Source organism: Callithrix jacchus, chromosome 7 (assembly GCF_049354715.1).
Source record: "Callithrix jacchus isolate 240 chromosome 7, calJac240_pri, whole genome shotgun sequence".
In the NCBI taxonomy this organism is placed as follows: Eukaryota; Metazoa; Chordata; class Mammalia; order Primates; family Cebidae; genus Callithrix; species Callithrix jacchus.
Window position 1 is genome coordinate 105,978,716 of NC_133508.1, and position 18,613 is coordinate 105,997,328.

The window sequence follows — 18,613 nt, forward strand, 5'->3', positions numbered from 1 at the left end:
ACCCTATCCCTAGAGTAAGGGGGAAAGCACCACATCCAGAGATCACCCTGTGGGACAAAAAAATATGAATAGCAGCTCTTACATTCCAGATTTTTCTACTGAAACAGTCAACCCAAATGAGAAAGAACCAGAAAAGTAATTCTTGTAATACGACAAATCAAGATTGTATAACACAACCAAAATATCACATTAGCTCTCTGGCAATGGAGCAAAACCAAGACAAAAATCTCTGAAGTGCCAGATATAGAATTTAGAAGGTTGATTATTAAGCTACTCAAGGAGGTAACAGAGAAAAGTGAAAACCAACTTAAAGAAATTTTTTTAAAAATACAGAATATTGATGAAAAAGTCTCCAGAGAAATACATATCATAAAGTAAAAACAATCACAGCTTCTGAAAATAAAAGATACACTGATAAATGCAAGATACCTTGGAAAGTTTCAACAATAGAATTGAACAAGTAGAATAAACAATGTCAAAGTTTGAAGACAATGCTTTTGAATTAAACTCAACCAGCAAAGACAAAGAAAGAGGAATTTTTAAAAAACGAACAAATCCTCCAAAAAGTTTGAGATTATATTAAATGAACAAAGATAAGAATAATTGGTGTTCCTGAGGATTAAGAGAAATCTAAAAGTTTGGAAAATATATTTGAGTGAATAATTGAGGAATATATCTCTGGTCTTGCTAGAGATCTAGACATCCAAATACAAGAAGCTCAAAGAACACCAGGAAAAGTTATTGCAAAAATATAATCACCTAGGCACATAGTCATCAGGTTATCTAAAGTCAAGACAAATAAAAGAATCTTAAGAGCTGTGAGGTAAAAGCATAAGTTTATCTATAAAGGAAAACCTGTCAGATTAACAGCAGATTCTCAGCAGAAACTCTACAATCTGGAAGGGATTAGGGTCCTATCTTTAGCCTCCTTAAACAAAATAATTATTTTGTTTTGCCAAGAATTTTGTATCCAGCGAAAGCTAAGCTTCATAAGTGAAAGAGAGATTAAGTGTTTCTTAGGTAAACAATTACTGAGAGAATTCACCCCTAGCAAGTTAGCACAAGAAAAAAGATTAAAAGAAATTCTAACTCTTGAAAGAAAACGTCAAAATATACCAAAATAGAATCTCCTTAAAGCACAAATCTCACAGAGCCTATAAAACAATAACACTATGAAGAAAACACAGTATTCAGGCAGCAAGTACATGATAAAGAGAACAGTACCTCACATCTCAATATTAACATAGGATGTAAATAGATAAAACGTTCCACATGTAAGATATAGAATGGCAGAATGAATAAAAATTCACCAACCAAGCATCTGCTGTCTTTAAGAGATTCACCTAACACATAAGGACTCACATAAACTTAAGATAAAGGGGTGGAAAAAGGATATTGCATGCAAATGGAAATCATGGGCAAGCAGGAGTAGCTATTTTTATATCAGACAAAACAGACTTTAGAGTAACAACAGTTATAAAAGAGAAAATTGGACATTATATAGTTATAAAACAGTCCAACAAGAAAATATCACAGTCCTAAATATATGTGCAACTACCACTGGAGCTCTCAAATTTATAAAACAATTGCTACTAGAACTAAGAAATGTAATAGATGGCAACACAATAATAGTGGTGGGCCTCAGGACTCCACTGAACTGATAGCACTGGACAGGTGATTAAGACAGAAAGTCAACAAAGAAACAATAGATTTCAACTATACCCTATAACAAATGAACTTAACAGATATTTACAGAACATTCTGACCAACAACTGCAAAATATGCATTCTATTTATTAATTCATGGAATATTCTCTAAGATAAACCATATGATAGGCCACAAAACAAGCCTCAATAAAGTTAAGAAAATCAAAATTATATCAGGTACTCTCTCAGACCACAGTGGAATAAGAAATTAATTCCAAAAGGAAATCTCTAAACAATACAAATACATAAAAATTAAATAATATGCTCCTGAATAATCTCTAGGTCAATAATAAAATGAAGATGGAAATTTAAAAATTCTTTAAACTGAACGATAATAGTGACACAACCTATCACAACATCTGGGATACAGCAAAAGCAGTACTAAGAGGAATGTTCATGGTATCAAATGCCTACATCAAGAAGTCTAAAAAAGCACAGCCAGACAATCTAAGCTTACACCACAAAGAACTAGAGAAACAAGAACAAATCAAACCCAAACCCAACAAAAAAAGACATAACAAAGATCAAAGCAGAAATAAATGAAATTGAAGCAAAAACAAACAAACAATACACACACAAAAGACGAAATAAAAAGCTAGTTTTTTGAAAAATTAAACAAAATAGTTAGACCATTAGTGAGATTAACCAAGAAAAGAAGCCCAGTTAAAAACTAACTGGGAGATATTACAACCGATACCACAGAAATACAAAAGATCATTCAAGGCTATTATGAACATCTTTATGTGCACAAACTAGAAAACCTAGATGATGTATACGTTATTGGAAATATACAACCCTCCTAGATTAAACCAGGAAATAATAGACAGTCTGAACAGACCAATAACAAGTAGTGAAATTAAAACAGTAATTAAAAAAAAAATTGCCAACAAAAAAAGTCCAGGTTCTCAGTTGAGTTCTCTCAGATGTTCAAAAAGAATTAGTCCAAACTGATTGAAGCTATTCCAAAAGATAGAGAAAGAGGGGATCCTCCCTAAATCACTCTACGAAGCCAGTGTTATCCTAATGCTGAAACCAGGAGAGGACATAACAAAAAAAAGAAACCTACAGACCAAAATCTCTGATGAACATAGAGGCAAAAATTTTCAACAAAATACTAGCTAACTGAATCCAATGATATATCAAAAAGATAATAAACCATAATCAAGTGAGTTTCATTTCAGGGATGCAAGGTTAGTTTAACATATGCAAGTCAATAAATGTAATATACCATGTAAACAGAGTTAAAAACCAAACTAATATGATCATCTCGATAGATGCAGAAAAAGCATTTGACAAAATTCAGCATTGCTTTGTGATTAAAACCCTCAGCAAAATTGGCATAGAAGAGATGTATTAAGGTGATAAAAACCATGTTTGAAAACCCACAGCCCACATTATACTGAATGAAGATATAGTTGAAAACATTCCCCCTGAGAATTGGAACGAGACAAGGATGCCCAGTTTCACCACTCCTACTCAACATAGTTTTGGAAGTCCTAGCCAGAGCAACTAGTCAATAGAAAGAAATAAACGGCATTAGAATCAGTAAAGAGACAGTCAAACTGTCACTGTTCACCATGACATGATCGTACACCTAGGAAACCCTAAAGACTCATCCAAAAAGTTCCTATACTAGATAAATGAATTCAGTAAAGTTTCAGGATACAAAATCAATGTACACAAATTAGTAGTACTGCTATATACCAATAGTGACCAAACTGAGAATCAAATCAAGAACTCAACCCCTTTTACAACAGCTGCAAAAATAAAATAAATTAAAATACTCATGAATATATTTTACCAAAGAGGTGAAATATCTCCACAAGGAAAACTACAAAACACTGCTGAAAGAAATCATAGATGACACAAATAGAAACACATCTCATGCTTATGGATGAGTAGAATCAATATTGTGAAAATGGCCATACTGACAAAAGCAGTACTGTCATCATTTTTCACAGAACTAGAAAAAAGAATCTTGAAATTCATATGAAACCAAAAAAGAGCCCACAGAGCCAAAGCAACACTAAGCACAAAGAACAAATTTGGAGGCATCACTCTAACTGACTTCAAACTAACTACAAGGATTTAGTTACCAACAGCACTATTCTAGTATAAAAATAGGCAGATAGGCCAATGGAACCAAATGCCAATAGCCAACTGATCTTTGACAAAGCAAACAAAAACATAAAGTGGGGAAAGGACACCCTATTCAACAAATGATGCTGGGATAATTGGCAAGCCACATGTAGAAGAATGGAACCGGACCTTTTCTCTCACCTTATACAAAAATCATCTCAAGATGGATCAAAGACTTAAAGCTAATATCGGAAACCACAAAAATTCCAGGAGGTAACATCAGAAAAGCTCTTCTAGACATTGGTTTAGGCAGAGTTCATGACCAAGAGCCCCAAAGCAGATATAACAAAAACAAAGATAAATAGTGGACTTAATTAAACTAAAATAATGTTTCTGCACAGCAAAAGAAAAAATCAGCAGAGTAAACAGACAACTCATAGACTGGGGGAAAATATTCACTGACTATGCATCTGATGAAGGACTAATATCCACAATCTACAAGGAACTTAAACAAATTAGCAAGAAAAAAAAAAAACACAATCCCATCAAAAAGAGGCCTAAGGACACGAACAGACAACTCTCAAAAGGAGGTAGATAACTGGTCAACAAACATATGAAAAAATATTCGACATCACTAATAATCAGGGAAGCACAAATCAAACCACAATGCAATACCATCTTACTCCCACAAAGAATGGCCATAATAAAAAATCATAAAATACTGGCAAGGATGTGACGAAAAGGGAACACTTTTACACTGCTGTTGGGAATGTAAACTAGTACAAACACTATGGAAAAAAGTGTGGAGATTCTCTAAAGCACTAAAAGTAAAACTACCATTTGATCCAGAAATCCCACTATTGCCTATCTACCCAGAGAAAAATAAGTCATTATATGAAAAAAACACTTGCACACCCATTTTTATAGCAGCACAATTTACAATTGCAAAATCATGGAACCAACCCAAATGCCCATCAATCAACGAATGGATAAAAATACTGTGATATATATGTATATATATCTCATATATATATGAATATTACACAGCCATAAAAAGAAATGAACAGCATATGCTGTGATCTGGATAAGAGTCGAGACTATTATTCCAAGCGATGTAACTCAAAAATGAAAAACCAAACATCGTATGTTCTCACCAATATGTGGGAGCTAAGCTGTGAGGATGTAAAGGATACAAAGGACTGACATAAGACGGATACAATGGCCTATTATTATATATTACATATATTTATTACATGTTATATAATATAATGTGATATATATATGGTGTATATATATTACATTTCTTTACTCACTCACTTGATGGGCATTGAGACTAGTTCCACATTTCTGCAATTGTGAGTTGAGTTGCTCTAAACATACATGTGCAAGTGTCTTTTTCATACAATGACTTATTTTCCTTTGGGTAGTTACCCAGGAGTGGGACTTCTAGGTCAAATGGTAGTTCTACTTTTAGTTCCTTAAGGAATCTCCACACATCTTTCCATAATGTTTGTACTCGTTTACATTCCCAGCAGCAGCACAAAGTGTTCCCTTTTCATCATATCCTTGCCAACATTTTATGACTTTTAAATTATGACCATTCTTTGAGTGAGTAAGATGGTATTGCACTGTGGATTGATTTGCACTTCCCTGATCATTAGTGCTGTTGAATATTTTTTCATATGTTTGTTGACCATTTATCTCCTTTTGAGAATTGTCTGTTATCAAAAGACATTGTGGTTGGACTGGTTTACATTCCCACCAGCAGTGTAAAACCCACATAATGGTTGGACTGGTTTACATTCTCACGAGCACTGTAAAAGTATTCCTTTTCACCACATCCTTGCCAACATTTTTTGATTTTTAAATTTTTGGCCATTCTTGCTGGAGTAAGGTGGTATCTCACTGCAGTTTAGATTTGCATTTCAGAACATGGTTTTGACTTGTATTTGATATTATATATGTGTGTGTGTGTTCATGTGTATATATATGAGTACTACTCAGCCATAAAGAAGAATAAAATAATGGCATTTGCAGCAACCTCAATGAAGTTGAAGAGCATTATTCCAAGTGAAGTAACTCAGGAATGAAAAACCAAACATTGTGTGTTCTCACTTATAAGTGGAAGCTGAGCTTTGAGGACATAAGTATGATATGAGGGACTCTGAGGACCAGGGGGAAGAGTGGAAGTGGGGATAATGGATAAAGGACAACACATTGGGTGCAGTTTACACTGCTTGGGTGGGTGTACCAAAATCTCAGAAATCAACACTAAATAACTTATCCATGTAACCAAACACCATCTGTTCCGCAAGAACAATTGAAATTAAATGAGTAAATAAATATTGATAGTGAAAAAAATAATATGAAAAGGTAAATCTATACTGAGAGAAAATATTTGGAAAACATATATCTAGTAATTTGTTTTCCCAACACTATTTATTAAACAGGGAATCCTTTCCCCATTCCTAGTTTTACTCAGGTTTGTCAATATCAGATGATTGTAGATGTGTGGTGTTGCTTCTGAGGCCTCTGTTCTGTTCCATTGGTCTATGTCTCTATTTTGGTATCAGTACCATGCTGTGTTTATTACTTTGGCATTGTAGTATAGTTTGAAGTCAGGCAGTGTGATGCCTCCTGCTTTGTTCTTTTTGCTTAGGATTGTTTTGGCTAAGCAGGCCCTCTCTTTTGCTTCCATATGAAGTTTGAGGTGTTTTTTTTCCAGTTCTGTGAAGAAGGTCACTGGTAGCTTGATGGGGATAATGTGTGGTGATTCCTCAAGGACCTAGAAATAGAAATGCCATTTGACCCAGCAATCCCATTACTAGATATATACCCAAAGGATTATAAATTGTTCTATTATAAAGACACATGCACATGTATGTTCATTATGTCACTGTTTACAATAGCACAGACTTGGAACCAACCCAAAGGTTCATGAATGATAGGCTGGATAATGAAAATGTGGCACATATACACTATGGAATACTATGCAGTCATAAAAAATGATGAGTTCGTGTCCTTTGCAGGGACATGGATGAATCTGGAAACCATCATTCTCAGCAAACTGACACAGGAACGGAAAACCAAATACCACATGTTCTCACTCATAGGTGAGTGTTGAAAATGAGAACAAGTGGACACAGGGAGGGAAGCATCACACACTTGGTCAGTTGGGGCGGGCTAGGGGAGGGATAGTGGGGCGTGGGGAGGTTGGGGAGGGATAACGTGGGGAGAAATACTAGATATAGGTGATGGGGGGATGAAGGCAGCAAACCACCTTGCTATGTATGTACCTATGCAACAATCCTGCATGATCTTCACATGTACCCCAGAACCTAAAGTACAATTATAAAAAAAAGAATTTGTAATCAGAATATGTAAACAAGTTTTATGTTTCTAAGAAGAACAGAACCTGAATATTTAGAAGGTTGTAGGAAGGGCAAATAAGCCCAAGAAAAATTTCAGCATCATTAGTGATTAGAAAAAGGTTAATTAAAACCATAATGAGTGGTATCACCATTATATCACAGAATGGCTAACATTAAAAAGACTGATACTATTAAGTATTGGCAAGGAAATGAAGCAACTGGAACTCTCATACACTGCTGTTGGAATGCAAAATGGTACAACCACTTTGGGAAACAGTTTGGTAGTTTTTTATACAGTTGAACATACACTTACCATAGGGCCCATTGATTCTACCACAGTTACTTACCTGACAGAAATTAAGACATAGGCCTACACACAGACTAGCTCATGGCAGCTTTTTTTCATAATAGCCATAAGCTGGAAATCACTCAAACATACATCAAATGGTGAATGGACAACAAACAAATTATGGTTATATTCATAAGAAATGGCGATGGCTATATCAATTATTTACAAGGAATTTGGTGATGAAAAGTCCCAGGATTGTTCCAGCAACCCAATTATATCAGGGTGATCAGTCAACTTGTGTGTCAGTCTCTTGGTGTTTTCTTGTAGTTTTAAGATAGTTTACATAGCTCAAGGCATTACACAATAAGGACTGAAAGAAAAGAGAGTGATGTTTAGGTAGATGGTATCAAAAGCCTTTTCTTTATATGGTTCTTTATTTCATCCTGAAGCAATGTTATCTCCAGCAGCTGTCAGCAGACTTTCTCCAGAGCAAACCACTGGCAAAGAAAAATAATATTTCTCTAAATGGCTTATATCAATCATGATTCATCTCTTAGATCTAGGGCAAGGGCCCACCATTCCTAAGCACATGGGTGGATCCAGTCTTTGTAAAACTTGAAGGTTCTTTAAGTAAAACAATACAAAATTTCAAACACCAACTTGTTTGGGCCCCCTCATAAGCCCTTGCAAGCAGCCATGCTACGGAGGGGCTCTGACTAGCTTCACCGTAGTCATGGCTACTGGCTTCAGTGCAGTCATGGCTACTGGCTTCAGTGCAGGCATGGCTACTGGCTTCAGTGCAGTCATGGCTACTGGCTTCAGTGCAGGCATGGCTACTGGCTTCAGTGCAGTCATGGCTACTGGCTTCAGTGCAGTCATGGCTACTGGCTTCAGTGCAGGCATGGCTACTGGCTTCAGTGTAGTTAGGGCTGCCAGTTTCATTGTAGCCATGCCAGGAAGGGGCCCCAACTAGGTCCTATGTAACCTTTACTAGCTTCACTGTAAATTCACTTACTCCTGGATACTTGCAACCCATCTTCTGAAGAAATTCAAGGCTTTGTTGGTAGGGTCAGGTGGCTATTATTAACACACAGTGGAGAAATACTTTCTGCCACAATTCCCTTTTTCAAGGAGGTCAGAATCTTAGAAAATTCTCTAAGAATATTGATATAATTTATGGGAATTATGAACTAATAGGTAACATTATTCCTGTTTAAATTTCCTTCTCCAGTTAGAATGGAAATGATGCTAAATGCCAGCTCCTGTGTAGGCCTAATAAAAGCAGCAGTGTACCAAAATAAAAATTAAAAAAAAAAAAATCATAGTTGAGGCTTCTTTTTTTTAATTTTTTATTGGATTTTAGGTTTTGGGGTACATGAGCAGAGCATGCAAGACAGTTGCGTAGGTACGCACATGGCAGTGTGCTTTGCTTAGGCTTCTTTAGAGTTTCCTCTTCACCATTTTTACATAGCCTTAAGCAAGTTATTTAGTATTTCTGGGTCTTAATTACCTCTTGTGTAGTGGGGTTAATGGTGGATAAAAATCTATGATATTTGCTAAATTTGAAATAAATCTGGTCATAGTTCCCCTGACAGTATTTTTTCTTAAGGGTGTTATGGACATCTAAGAAGGGGAATCCTCTCTGTATTTTGGTCCCTACTTTCAGTTCGTTACATGAGGCTTTTTTCTTTTCCTTTTCCATGTTTCCTGGGCTTTTGCTACAGGTTGATTTATTTTTCCCCTAAATGATCACTTACTTCCAAAAAGCCAAGCTGCAGATTGTTGGGTGGGTAGTGAGTAGCAGTATATTTTTCTTTCAAGAGCTTATTTAGAGTGATTGTTAACATGTATCCTTAGTGATTAAATCATTAAGTGAGAATGCAATTTGTGAAATAATGTTTTCTCAAGCTACTGAATTTTTTTAAGTACGACGCAGCAAACATCAACTCACAGCTTTTATTTGGACTGATCTGAATTCCTATTATCAAACACTTCATAAATAATTCAAAAGGAAAACAATGGATAACTCATGTTATATTTGTCTTTCATAAATAATACTTTCACATCAGTAAGTTGTGTCTGCCTTCACAGCAGCAGCTTGTGGAATGGAGATCTGCCCACTCTTTGAATAAATCTGAACACTGCAGTCAGTGAAGATATGTAATTATTATGTAATAATTAGAGCAGGATGTGTCCACTTGTTGGGTATCTTCTGGGTTTCAGGCACTATTCTAGGTACTTTATATCTCCTATTTCATTTAGTTTTTATAACAATCATGCAAAGTAAGTATTAATTCTTCCAATTTAAAATAAAGAAATTGAAAATCAATTTTATAAAGTTAAATAACCGGCCCCAGATCATGCAGTTAAAAAAAAAAGAGTAAGAAATTAAATCCTGTCTGACTCCAGACCAGTGCCTTTAACCACAATGCTCAGTGGTCCTGTCACCACTGTGCCACACTGCCACTTGACAAATGAGCACTACCTGAAAGACACAAGTTTGGAGTTCTTGGTCCATCTTCCTGGCACTAATTTTTGTGAATTCAGTGTGGGATATTCATAACAACTTAATCCTGTGGCTCACTCTCTTTATTCATCTCTGAAGGTTCCTACTGAGAATTCTTGTTAGAAATAATTCTGAAATTATGAAATGGGCATTTTTCATAGCTCAGGAAGCTAACATTTCAGGTTATATAGTTATAAGGCTCAGTAACAGGGGTCGCAGAAGAATTTCTTTCCTGACCCTCTCCAAACATGGACAGATATTCTCACGTGTGCCTGAGTATCAAGTTTCAACAGAAGGCATGCAAAGTGGGTAGAGAGTTGTAGGTTTTTTATATTCACCCAAAACATGACATGGTCCAAGGTGCTAGATTTGTGCTGTGTGCTTGCTGTATGAAAACGGAAAAATGCGAAAGGACGTAGAAATATGGACACTGAACTTCTGGTCAGGAGGTAAACAGGTCGGAATAAGGTATGAACCAACTTTTATGGTAAAGAATCTTTGCCTTTTTACTGGTCCATAGAGTAGCAAGTAAACGAAGAAAAGATAGCATTAGCTTTAGCCCTCATCGCACAGCATTCCTGCCTTCTAATTAAACTATGGCCTCAAAAATATCTTTGGCTCAGGTAATTGCAGGAATATGTCATTTATCTAAGCCAAGAAACAGCATGGTAGAATGGAACAAGTACATTCATTTCATACATTTCATTTCAGGCTTCACTAAATACGGACTCTGTTGTCTGTGGGCCAAGTTATTTAGTGTCTCTGAACCTCATTTTCCTCATTTATAAAATAGGAATTATGATATATGTCCCTTAAAGACAGTATAAAATTAAAATATTAATAAAGTAAATGTTACCTGGCATATAGTAGGCCCCCAAAAACATTATTATTATTGGTGTTATTATTATTAATAATAATACAAAGCAGATGCCCATGAATCATAATGTTAACTTTAGATTTAGAAAACCAGCACAACTAATATTTATGGAAATCATATTCAACCCTAGGCATACATGAAATGTGAACTGCTGTTATTATTATACCCGTTTTATGCTTAAGAAGCCTTACAGAGAGGCTAAGTTAATTACTCAAGGTCACGTAGCTAATAAGTGGTTGAACAGTCAAGTTCTTTTGTTATTCTATGCCAGTTTGATGAGTTATTGATTATATTTGGATTGTTTCAACACATATGGGAATCTCACTGTCAAAGTTAATGTAATCTTAATATGTAATTTCTGCCCTAAAAATCTCCAATACTCCTTGATTTGGGTGAGGACACAAAGCCAAACTGTATTGGATATGAGCACTTTAGCATGGTATTTGACAATATTAGCACAGCCTTCCCCTCCAACTATATCTCTTGACAGTTACCCCAACCCCAACTCATTCCAGTCACACCAATCTTCTCACCATTTCTTGAATATGGCAAAGGCCTATCAGGCTTTCACACCTCTGCTCATTGTGTGCTCTGCCTGGAATATTCTTATAGCCCTCTATGCACCCTCCACCCACTTTCAGACTCATATTCTTTGATTACGACCTGGTAAATGTTATCCCCTATGTAAAAGCTTTTCTGATTATTTTATGCAGAATCAATGATGTTCTTTCTCCATAAATTTAGCTTTTCACAGACAATTCTCTGCTTCATGTCTGCTCTTCTTGCTAGAATATATGAGTCCCTCAAGAGAAAGGCCCTTGACTTATTCCACTCTGTATCCTCAATAACTGTCAATGTCTGACTGTGAGTATGTTCCCAGTAAATGTTGGCTGATTGAATGAATAAAATTCACTGATTGATTTCCTCACCCGTTTCTGTGTTAGTGAGAAGAATGAGTCCAATAAATGATTGAGCTAGTAGTGACAGAGCTCATATGGGAATTCACGATACCGCTGTATCCAGCCCTATGTGTCTTCTTGCTAGACCACACTTGGTTAGTTGTGACAAGGCCAACATTTTAACAACACTTTTGACAAACAGCCTTAGAGGAACACATCTTTGTTTGCTCAGTTGCTTAACCTTAATGGTTGACTTTTCTTGTTCTCCATAGAGTTCCCATAGCACTGCAGGAATAGTGAAGCAGGTTCACATAAAGGAATATGACATTTATCTGAATTTCAGCAAGGCATTTGACAGATTCTTATGATGGGCTGATGGACCAGATGGAGAAACACTGGCTGGATAAAAGTACCATTCAGTGGATCAGTAGCCAATTGAATAGTTGCACCTAAACATCTGCACAATAGAATTCCTGCCCCCGGAATAAATGCCTTCATTCTTCTTTTCACTCTTTCTGGATCTACTGAGGCATGTCCCAGTTCTGGGCCAGCATTGACTATTTCAGTCTGTAATCCCAAAAGAATTGAAAAATAACATTAGAACTATTTTTGTTTATTTCATGTGTGTTAGTTTTATGATCCCTAAAGTTCTTTAAAATAGGGCATGGCCAGGCACAGTGGCTCACGCCTATAATACCAACACTTTGGGAGGCTGAGGTGGGTGGATCACAAGAGCAAGAGATCGAGACCATCCTGGCCAACATAGTGAAACTCTGTCTCTATTAAAAATACAAAAATTGGCTGGGCATGGTGGCGTGTGCCTGTAATCCCAGCTACTCAGGAGGCTGAGGCAGGAGAATCACTTGAACCCAGGAGGCAGTGGTTGCAGTGAGCCAAGATTGTGCCATTGCCCTCCAGCCTGGTAACAGAGCGAGACTCCATCTCAAAAAAATAAAGGGGGCATATCCCTCATTATTTTGTCTTCTATGGCACCTTTATATGCTTAGCATAATGGAAAGGTCAGAGAAACTAGACTCAGGCACACACAGCTCAAGTATCTGCTCCGCCATGAACTAGTCATGTAATACTAAGCATTTGTTTTGTCCCTGATGTGTAAAATGAGGACAAGAACAACTTTTCCCCTATAAACATAATCATTCTTCATGTCTAGCTTCTGATCAACTTCTCAGGGAAGTCTTTCTTGAAGCTGCAGACTATGTTAGCTCCCTTATTAAAATGCTCTCAAACCACCAGGTCTTTATCATATTAGCTTGGTGCAAATGTAATCACACTTTCGGACTGAGAATTTTGGATCATTATTACTAGACTCAAATGTATCTTTATTCATCAAAATAGGAATGATTACAATCAACACATTTTTTCCAAAAAGAAAAAGTTTGTTTATTTCTGTAGCATAAAAATCTGTGCTTCAGGATTTGACAAACTCTTGGAAAGCATTTCTGCATCCCGCTGTTTGCGGAAGCATTTTCCCTGCAATAAGTTGTTCAGAAGCTTGAAAAAGTGGTAGTCAGTTGGCAAGAGGTTAGGTGAATATGGCAGATGAGGCAAAACTTTGTAGCCCAATTTGTTCAACTGTTGAAGTGGTGGCTGTGTGATGTGCAGCTCAGCATTGTCATGAAGAATTGGGCCCTTGTTGACCAATGCCGGTGGTAGGTGCTGCAGTTTTTGGTGCATCTCATTGATTTGCTGAACATACTTCTCAGATGTGTTGGTTTTGCTGGGATTCAAAAACATGTAGTGGATCAGAGCAACAACAGACCACCAAACAGTGACCGTGACCTTTTTTTGGTGCAAGTTTGGCTTCAGGAAATGCTTTGGAGCTTCTTCTCGTCCAACCACTGAGCTAGTCATTGTTGGTTGTCATAGAAAATCCACTTTTTGATGCATGCCACAACACAATCGAGAAATGGGTCCTTGTTGTATAGAATAAGAGGAGACAATACTTCAAAACGACACTTTAAAAAATGTTTACTCAGCTCATGGGGCACTCACTTACCGAGCTTTTTCACCTTTCCAATTTGCTTCAAATGCTGAATGACTGTGAAATGGTCAACATTGAGTTCTTCACCAACTTCTCATCATTGTAAAAGGAGGAGCTTTGATAATTGCTCTTAATTGGTTATTGTCAGCTTCTGATTGCCGGCCACTATGCTCCTCATTTTCAAGGCTCTCATCTCCTTTGCAAAACTTCTTGAACACCACTGCACTGCACATTCATTAGCACTTCCTGGGCCAAATGCGTTGTTGATGTTTTAAGTTTTCTCCACTGCTTTACAACCCATTTTGTACTTGAATAAGAAATTCATTCAGATTTGCTTTTTGTCTAACATCATTTCCATAGTCTAAAATGAATACAAGATAAACAGCCAGTAGTAAGTTGTTAGCAAAAAAATAAAGTGAGAAATATAAGTTAAAATGATGTATTACATAACCATATTTACTTAAGAATGTATTCCAATATCAAATGGCAAATTTCAACAGTGCAAAAACCACAATTACGTTTGCACCAACCTAATGTACGGCCATTCAAATAAATTACACTATTTCATTTTATAGGTAATTATGTGTTTAAAGTTAAAGTCTTACCCATTAAGCTGTAAGCTCTATGAGGTTAGGGACTGTATTTGTGTTGTACACTTCTGTATTTCTAGCACCGAACCAAAAACATAAACCATGGGAGGCACTCACTCAATGTTTCTTAGATGAATGAATCAACTTTAGCATTGCCTACACAGTTCTGCCTGTCTTAGCAGCCCCATTTGAGCCATCCTCCTCATCCCTCTACTGTTAAAACCACATTGGCCTTTTCTCAGTTCCTTAAAGATTTCATGCTTTTTGTTTTTCTGGGGCTTTTTCACATGCTATTTCCTTCACTTGGAACAGAATGTTTTCCAGGCTTCCTCCTACTTCAGTCTTTACCCAGCAAATGCCTATTCTTTCTTCAGCCATCTCCTTAAACAGCTTTTCCTCAGGAAAATCTTGTATTATATACCTTCACACCTACCCCTACACTAGTCCCTGACTATGTCAGGACCCCCTTACAACCTATATTGATTCTTTATTGCTGTTATAATAATTGTACTTACCATTTAATGTAAAGTCTTAGCTATGGTAAGCTTCACAAAAAGAGATTGCATTTACTGCTTTAAAACCCCTAGGATCCAACATAGTAACTACTACATATATATATTCATATGTATATGTTGTCCAAGAAATTTAGGCTCTTTCACTGTAGGCAAAGAAAGTATGGAAAAGAGATAGGGAAATAAACTGGGTTGTGGTGACAAAGACTGAAATATGCTCAGCACAATTTACTTTCTCTTCTTTATGGGCATAAAGCTAGGGTACATGTTGCACCTCACATGCACTTAGGTGTGGCCATGTGATTTCGTTTTGCAAAAGCAATGAGTACCCTGTGCTCTCCTGGGCCTCTCTCACACAGAATTCCAATTCATTTGTCTCCATACTTTTCCTCCCTTCTGGTTGGCTGAAATGGAGATGGCCACAGGTCTTGGAAACCATATGTTGAAAATTTCAGAGGCTCCTTTAGCTAAAGTCCCTGGATGTCCACTTAGAGAAAAGCTGCACCTGTGCACTGACCTAGATCATCTGAATTGGACAGACACCTGAGTGAGAAATAAACCCTTCCTGTGTTTGAGGCATTCTACATTGTGGAGTATATTGGTTGTAACTCTTATTGCTATGCTAACTAATAAAATGACTAAGACCTCAAAAGCATAAGCAACAAAAACAAAAAATAGACAAATGGGACTTAATTAAACTAAAAAGTCACTGCATAGCAAAATAAGTAATCAATAAAATGAACAAGTAACCTGCAGAATGGGAGAAACATTTCAAGACTATACATGTGATAGGGGACTGATACTTAGAATTCACAAAAATCTCAGAAAACTCAACAAGAAGAAAAAAAAAATGATCCCACTGAGAAGTGAGAAAAGGACATGAATAGACATTTTTCAAAACAAGACATACAAATGGCCAAAAAGTATATTAAAAAAGTGTTTAGCATTATTACTAAACATATCAGAGAAGTACAAATTGAGACCACAATAATGTTTTATCTTATATGAGTCAGATGGCTTTTTTTAAAAAGTCAAACTGTAACAGATGTTGGCAAGGATTCAGAGAAAACGAAATGCTTATATACTGTTGGGAGAATATAAATTAGTACAATCTCTTTGGAAAACAATATGGAGGTTTCTCAAAGAATTAAAAATAAAGCTGCTGTTCAATCTAGTAATCCTACTACTGGATATCTACTAAAACAATGAAATGATTATATCAAAAAGACACCTGCACTAGTGTGTTTATCACAGTGCTGTTCGCAATAGCAAAGATTTGGAATCATCGTAAGTGTTCATCAACAGATGAACGGATAAAGTATGGTGTACATACACACACAATAAAATACTACTCAGCCATAAAAGGACTGAAATCACATCTTCTGCAATAATATGGACAAAACTGGAGGCCATTATCTTAAATGAAACAACTCAGAAACAAAAGTAAAATACTGCATGTTCTCACACATAAGTGGAAGATAAATAATGTGTACATATGGTTGAAAATTGTGGAATAATAGACATGGGAGATTCTGACAGGTGGAAGGGTTGGAAGGGAGAGAGGTATAAGAAAATACTTAAGGAGTACAATGTGCAGTATAGTGTGGTGGTAACACTAAAAGCCCAGACTTTACCACTATGCAATAGATCCTGTAACAAGACTGTACTTGTACCTCTTTAAATTATACAAATGAAAAAAAAAATAGCTGCTTTAAAATATTTAAAGGACCTTTTCATGGTGGAGAGCAGACTTACTCTGAAGTAGGTCAAACATGTACTAAGGCAGTGGTTCTCAAAGTGGGAGCAGTAGCTCCACCATCCCCGAGGGGACTTGTTAAAAATTCAAATTCATTGCAGCACTGTTTACAATAGCAAAGACCTGGAATCAACCCAAATGCCCATTGATAATAGACTGGATTGGAAAAATGTGGCACATATACACCATGGAATATTATGCAGCAATCAGAAATGATGAGTTTGTGTCGTTTGTAGGGACATGGATGAATCTGGAAAACATCATCCTCAGCAAACTGACACAGGAACAGAGAGTGAAACACCGCATATTCTCACTCATAGGTGGGTGATGAAAAATGAGAACACATGGACACAGAAAGGGGAGTACTAAACACTGGGGTCTATTGGGGGGAAAAGGGGAGGGCCAGTGGGAGGGGGAGGTGGGGAGGGATAGCCTGGGGAGAAATGCCAAATGTGGGTGAAGGGGAGAAGAAAAGCAAAGCACACTGCCATGTGTGTACCTACACAACTGTCTTGCATGCTCTGCTCATGTACCCCAAAACCTATAATCCAATAAAAAATTAAAAAAAAAAAAAAAATTCAAATTATCAGGATCTGGTCCAGACCTACAGACTCAGAAACCCTTGGGATGGGCCTGGAGGTCTGTGTTTTTATAAGCCCTCCAGGTGATTTTGATGCACATCAAGTTTGAGAACCACTGGACTTCGAGCCTAGAGGGGCTTAACCCTTGAAGCTTTGTGACTTTGGACAAATTATTTAATTTCTCTGAGTGATGATTTTCTTTTTTGGTAAAATTTGAGAGATATTTACTTCTTGGAATTGTTTTGATAAGTGGAATGAGTGTTTTATAATAAAGTACCAATCATAGAGTGTATTTCAAACCATGTCTTCTCTCTTCTTTCCACCTTCATGTGACTTCTGGTGAAACTGGGGCATAGGGAAAATTCTAGGAACTAAAGAACAAGAATGAACAGAACGCGATGAGTGTAGTGTGTAGAAGTTAAGATGTTCTGGGCTACTATGCAAAGCATAAGGGAGGAGGTACAGAGTATAATAGATTTCAAATGCTAGTTTGCTCTCCTTATAAGCTTAGTTGACCTGCTCAATGTTTAATATCATGTTTTAACATCATGATTTTTGAATATTTTCTTCAGTTGCCAATCTCTTTTTTCTTGTGAACTATGGCTATCGAGTATTAAGAGCAGTTCTTAATACTTATTAAGCACTCAGTGTGAGGCAGCTAGTTAGAATTATACCATACGAAGTCAAGGATTTTTGTTTGTTTATATACTGCAATATTCTCAGCATATAAACCAGTACCCTACACATGGCATGTGCTCAATAAATATATGTTGAATAAACAAATAAAATAACATCTGTTATGCAAATTTCGTGGTTTCATACATAATGGCTTCTTTTCTCTTCCTTTCACTAATGCACTGTGATTTTAGTTTAAAGCAATGCTATGGAATTCTCCCTGACCTCCAGCCTACTGAGCCCCCAAATTTAATGTGCATATCCATTACAGGGAAGGTTGTTAAAAATGTAGATTCTGATGCAGAAGGTCTGAGGTGGGGTCTGAGATTCTACATTTCCTACAAACTCCCAGGTGATGATGGTGCTGCCCTCGCAGATACCCAGTTTTATTCCACTTGTTCAGACTACTGAAATGCCATCAATTTCATTATTACTGAAAAAGCATTTAACAACCATTGACTTGCGAAGTCTCCAAGAAAGACTGCAGTGTTGGTCCAGCATATTTTGAATGAATGAACATCCAATTTTTAAAGACTTTTTATATTTGGGGGAATTTTAACTTTTATTATAGAAAACTTCAAAGATAGACAAAATATAAAAATAATAAAATAATAAACTCTCACATAGCCATAATACTAATTTGACAATTATTAATTTATGGCTAATCTTGTTTCTCTATAAACCTTCTACCACTAGATGTTTTCAAGACAATCCACATATCATTTTATACATAAATAATTCGGTAATTATCTCTAAAATTTAAGAAGTCA

At 36.4% G+C, this 18,613-nt stretch overlaps 1 protein-coding gene across 14 annotated transcripts in view; it reads left to right on the forward strand.

Annotated features, from left to right (window-relative positions):
* Positions 1-18,613, forward strand: part of LOC118142978 (proto-oncogene c-Rel-like) — a 365,180-nt gene that overhangs the window by 291,323 nt on the left and 55,244 nt on the right. For 10 of the 14 annotated variants that reach the window (XR_013520512.1, XR_013520516.1, XR_013520515.1 and 7 more), the window contains one exon: positions 6,815-6,898. The exons of 3 other annotated variants lie outside the window; for them this stretch is intronic. The gene's annotated coding sequence lies outside the window, so the exon portion shown is untranslated. Of the gene's footprint in view, positions 1-6,814; positions 6,899-16,823; positions 18,469-18,613 lie in introns of those variants that run through there. One more of the 14 variants, XR_013520513.1, reaches the window with a different exon arrangement.